Source organism: Astatotilapia calliptera, chromosome 15 (genome assembly GCF_900246225.1).
Source record: "Astatotilapia calliptera chromosome 15, fAstCal1.2, whole genome shotgun sequence".
NCBI lineage: Eukaryota > Metazoa > Chordata > Actinopteri > Cichliformes > Cichlidae > Astatotilapia > Astatotilapia calliptera.
This window is the reverse complement of record NC_039316.1, coordinates 28908918-28914917: the sequence shown is the minus strand read 5'-3', so window position 1 is coordinate 28914917 and position 6000 is coordinate 28908918. Positions and strand designations below refer to the sequence as shown.

At 40.2% G+C, this 6000-nt stretch overlaps 1 protein-coding gene across 2 annotated transcripts in view; it reads left to right on the top strand.

The window, feature by feature from the left end:
- The first annotated feature begins 2871 nt into the window (after positions 1–2871).
- Positions 2872–6000, top strand: part of fynb (FYN proto-oncogene, Src family tyrosine kinase b) — an 87437-nt gene continuing 84308 nt past the window's right edge. For both annotated transcript variants that reach the window (XM_026193790.1, XM_026193788.1), the window contains exon 1: positions 2872–3040. The gene's annotated coding sequence lies outside the window, so the exon portion shown is untranslated. The remainder of the gene's footprint in view (positions 3041–6000) is intronic.

The window sequence follows — 6000 nt, the reverse complement described above, 5'->3', positions numbered from 1 at the left end:
TCTATGAGTATCTGACCTACCCTTTCAACATTTTCAAAGAAGCATGGATGGCAGTGGGTCCGTTTCATTTGTTGTTCCAGTAAGTCAGCCCAGTGAGCTACAATATCAGCAGACATTATAGCATATAGGTTAAATAAAGATAGGGATATTACCAGAGGTGGGACCAAGTCATTGTTTTGCAAGTCTCAAGTAAGTCTCAAGTCTTTATCCTCAAGTCTCAAGTCAAGTCTCAAGTAATGTCAGGCAAGTCAGAGTCGAGTCTCAAGTCACTGGTGTAAAAGTCCGAGTCAAGTCACAAGTCTGAAACTTTGAATTTCAAGTCCTTTCGAGTCTTTAAAAAAAAAAACGAAAAAATAATGTTGCAGTTATGCTAAATGTAAATATTAGACCATGTAATTTTAAAATCTGTGTTTTTCTCAACACATGACAAAATAGTGAACTTAGAAAATATACACAAATTGTGAAATTGCACCTCTTTAAAATGCAGCTCAATTAAACTTAGCTCCAAGAATAATTTTCACCGACAGTTCTGAGATAAGCTGCATGTTATTCTTGGATGCGGTTGTAGGACCGGCTTTAAAATCGCATGACAAAAATATCATACACATTAAAAAAAACTGCATCACCAACGTAGCCTGGAAAACATTTGCTAGTTAGATGAAGTCAGCTATCTCATCTTAGCATATTTATATGCATATTTATAATCATACGGTTCTTGGAGTGAGTGCACACACTCATGAAGTTTAGTAACTTCAGGTCACTGCAACAAGCCCAGGTACAGTTTACCGACGGATGGGTACAGGACCTTGAAATGCACCGTGTAGAACGAAAGACCATCGTACGTATCATAAGTTTACCAGTCTCACAAATCGTCGTCATAAATACACATTCCTTAACCGTTTATTAATAGGACCTTTGAGCTCAACGGTAATTAATTAGCAGTGGAAATAATTTCTGGTAGCATCACAGAAATGTAGCAGTGACAATAATATTGTATGCTGTAATCATACTGGGCAATTAGTGATACAAAAAACCTGTTTTATCCTGTGAATAAAAGTATATGTTTTTGTCAATGTACCATAATAACAGAAGCGAAACGCAATATTGTGTCAGGACAATTCACTATTTATGCACAATAAACAAAGGAGCATAGCGCCACAATTTCTGTTCAGCGCCAGACTTGCTTGTAACCTATATCACCAATTATGTTAAGAAAAATGACGCATTAACTACAACAGCAGACTGACCTTCGCTTGGAGCAGACTAACCTGTGAGCTGGAGTGTTCTGGGACGTTATAATTGATCTTTGAATGGCTGCAATCCAGGCCATCCGTCGCGTCTTTGTTACTTTGGAAACATGGCTCGAACAATTTCTCTTCAACGACGTAATCCGATAAAAACGATCTCTTTACCCGTCGGCTTCCCGTGGCTGTCATGCGACCGGCTATTGCAGTTAATAATACAACAGCTTCTTGACATTTTTGTGTTTCTTTTTATTGCTGTGTGACTGATTTCAATTGAAAGCCTGCGTGCGCTAGTACCGCTTGCCACGAGTTCCCAGAATCCTTTGCGGTTCTACCCGTGAATGACGTCACATTTTCAATCTCTATATAATATGCATGTTAAATTTTATATTTGGGGTAAAATATCAAGTCTTTTCAAGTAAACCGGTTCAAGTCCAATTCAAGTCCCAAGTCATTGGTGTAAAAGTCCAAGTCAAGTCACAAGTCTTAGAACATTTTTTCAAGTCAAGTCTAAAGTCATAAAATTAATGACTCGAGTCTGACTCGAGTCCAAGTCATGTGACTCGAGTCCACACCTCTGGATATTACACAGAATAAAGAACTAATCTCATTAGCTTTTCATGCTAATTTAGTCAAAATATAAGTAAATACAACTGAATAACTGTTTTTAATGTCGCTATACCCATGGAAGATATTTCTACTGTTACATTTTAGCAAATATTTATATTATTTTGTTTTCAAAAGAAGAAGCAACTAAAGGAATAATAATATTACAAAAAAAAACTGTGATAAAAAGTGCTGCTCCATGTGCAGACAAAAGATGGCGCCTCAACAATATAACAAAACAAACAAACCTCCACAGCATCCCAAACAGCTATGTGTCTCTTCTTTTGTAAAGTCAAACACTTCATGGCAGGTCATTCACCTAGCACTTTATTATATAAAAATCGATTTTTATTTTAAATTTTTAACAACAAAGGCCCCACATTATTTCACTGTCTCTAACTATTCCCAAATGTATTTTAATTTTGCCTTATTGAGCTTTAACATTCTAATAAAAGACTGTAATTCAATAACTTTGGTGTAAACAAAATTTTTCTCGAAGTGTGTCACGATGAAATGTTCGTCGAAGAAATCTATATACGGACAGTTCCCTGTTCCGCCTCCAAAACCTTTCCTCTCCTCTGATTGGAAGGACGTCCTATCAGTCAAACCGCCGGGTTCGGAATGTGCCCTTCGAAGCCTCTTAAAAAATACGGAATTTTAACGATCGATTATTCAAACGCCACAATAAGAACACCAAGGTATTAAACAAGTACGAAACAAACGTGACAAGCTTCACAAATTAGACCAGCGTTTAGTCAGTGTTTTTTTTTCTTTGAAAAATAACCAACGGTCATCTACTACTCCAGAAACAACATTAAATGAATTTGCAAACACATTCATCACCGTAACTTTTTATGTCTTACGTCCTGTGAGTGTAGCACTAAACAGAAGATATTTAGAATGTCACGGAGTTTCTTTCTTTCTTTCCCCCCCCGTTCTACCATACAAATGATCCATGTAGTCTTCTTTCCCCTAGTTGGTCTGTGCCGACAATATCCGACGGCTCGTGAAGGCATCAGCCGTTTCATTGTGGCCCTGCAGAGCCAACGCCATCACACTGAAGCGGCTACGGCGAGCAGGACGGCGACAGCAGGGCCACCATAGCAGTGCAGTCTTTTATTACTGTCATATTATTTTATTATAACGACCATGGAATATAGTGCCGCGGACTATTAGACGTCTCTGAACTGGTAAGTTACACCGTTTTTTCGTTTCGCTCATCATTCTCGCTCTTGCTTCCCAAACCGATTGAATTACTTTGATTTTTTTGCTTTTCCCCAGGTGATATTATTATTGACGTTTTGGAACGTAAACGTGCTTAGCCCGTTCGCTAGCTCCACCGCTCAGTTTGTATAGAAAGGCTAAGGTGAGGCTGTTTGAATGTGATAACCGATTTATATATGGTAGAATAAATATACACACATCCAGTATGTACAAGTGGGATGAAGAAACAGCACCCGAAGCTAATTAAACAAGTAGGTTATCCACAGTCACCGATGGAAACCGAGCCTCTGACATGCAGGGGGCTTCAAAGCATCTTGACGCATTCGTTTTTGATTCACTCCAGCTCGCTTGTTTACCATTCCCCCCTCCCCTTTTCTCCCATCCTCAGCAGCAGCAGCCTCTCCTCTCCATTGATGCTCAGTGAAGTCAGATGAAGGACATAACCTCACATGATTCAGTGGCTCTGTTTTCTGCCATGCTTTTTCTGTGTGTGCTTCAGGGAGAAGCCTGGCTGCTCTGTTTACTTTGAGGAGCGGGCTGCATTCGTGCACGCAGTGCCATGCAGCTGTTCGAGTGTATTCGCTTCTTGTTAATGCCGATCCAAGCAATCTCTGTCTCTTTCAGCGGTTGGTTGGAAAGTCTTTTTTTCCTACTTTCCATCGGTGACTACTTTCACTGTACCTGTGGATTTTTATGCTCTGTGCCGATGATGTTGTTTGCATTTCAGGCTGATTTCTCCCTCCTTCACTTCAGTAATTGGGGTTAAACACTCATCACCTCTATTTCCGTTTAAAACAATGATGAGCATCCCTCCATCTATTGACTTCAGACCATAAAACTGCATACCTCTGACCGGCAGCCATACGTTCCCTGTGTTTTGATAGCAAAATGGGTGCAGTATATATATGTGTCATTAGCAATCCTTAATGAATGACCCTCTATTTGCGAGAGTTGTAATCAATGTGTTTTTGGTGGCACTTAAAGGGAAAGTGCAGAAACTAGAGGGCCTTGTAATGTGTGATTTTATTTCGTTTTTTTAGAAGTACTATTATGGCCTGTTTGCAGAAAGGCAGCTTCCTCTGGTTTTGAGCATGCCAGCAGCTGGTGTGCAGCTCCTCCGCCTGCACTGAGTGCAAGATTTCTGCAGTAGGAGGAAGAAGCTGGGATGTGGTCTGCTGAGTTTAGGTTCTGCAGGTGCACTGTGTAAAGGCACAGTATATGCATCTGAGGACGGATGTATCTCTAGGATGATATCAGATATCTGCTCACAGCTAATAGTCTTGGAAACAGAGCGTTGGAACCAGAGTGCTTTCAGGTTTTTTTCTGCTGATCTAAATCATTACTGTAAATCAGCAGAAATATTTGTTTTACCAATTTTAAATTAAAAATTTGTTTAACATGCCAGTCGTTGTAATAAAGTTCTAGATTGCACATGTCGCCGTCTGACTCGTTGCTGAGTTCAGGGGCGCTTTTTTTAATACTCTGTCTTAACCGAATCAGATGAGACATGAGTCCCTGATGGAAGTCACTCATGTTTAGTGAGGCAGCTTTAAACAGCTTGTTTTGCCAGGAGATCTGATCAGGCAGGTTATCACACAGAGGTGATCAGGTCAGGAAAACAGGAGAAGAGGAGTGTTTGCAGTGAATTTTGCCAATAATAAACTGTGGATAACTGCAGTCATAGACTAGTGCTTTCGCCTCAAGCTTCCAAAGATTGAAGATTAAATCCAAACTAGTGCAGAATTTCACACAGAAGTCGATTCTGTCTGCGGCGGACAGGGATGTGCGCAAAAGGAGACACACCCACATTTTGTTAAATGAAAAAAAGGGTAAAGCCCTGTTGTTGTCTTTGCACTGTATTTGGCTGCTTCTTTGGCAATTCAAGCAATTCATATTGTTTGTCCCATCAGCCTACATTAAATAATCTATAATATCAGTATGTTTTAATACCAGCTGTGTGCAGTGGTACAGTACACAGTGAAACAAGACAGCATTTCTCCAAGACCATGGTGCTACATGTAACATACAGTCAGCACGGGACTATATAAAGCGCAAAGCGTGCAAAAATTGCCAAAAAACATGCAACAATGACAGTGGGTTGTGCAAAAAGACTGAGCAACTCTCCAAACTATGTCTGAAAATGCAGTTTATTAAACAGTTGCTTATGCGTGCACCAAATTCCTGTCCAGCAAACTTCTCAGAGGCTGTTTGGGTAAAAACCTGGCTCAGTGAAGCCACACACACTTAGGGGTGCAACATGGCCCAATAGTAGTTTCTGTATTTATGCTGTGGTGATAATGCTGCATGATTGTGATCAGATGACAGTGTCTTGAAAAGCTGGTGGAGTTTTTATCAGAAGTTTAATGTTTGATGAACGTACTGCAAGTGACTATTTGTCTCTTTAATGGTTGTCACTAACCTACAGTAATGCACAGAATGGTCACAGTCTGACATCTTCCAGTCAACAATTCATAGAAAATTTCATGATAATCTAGAAGTTTTTCAATTTTAGGAAATATTTTGGACACTGATTTTGTGTGCTTACAGAAACTGAGTGAAAATACAGGCTTTGATTTTTGCAGCTCTTCGTTGTAAAGTTTGCACTGAACTACGGCTGAACTGAACAGCCTGAGAGACGCAAGAAGCATTCACTGCTGTAGCAGTCTCTAGCCGAACCCTAATGTGCACATTATACTCTCTCCATCTGCAAGTGTGCTGGGATCCGCGTGACGTAAATTTCATCAACAGACAGTAAATGTGACCGCTCCGAAGTGGAATTCCGTGGGGAACTTAGATTACAATGCAGCCCAGGGTGGGGCTGAGTAAAGAAGTATAACAAGAATGACTACCCGGCCATGGGGTCTCCAGCTGTCCGTATCCACAGCAGAGTATAATGTAGGATTGGCCTTTTTGGCATAAATATGAT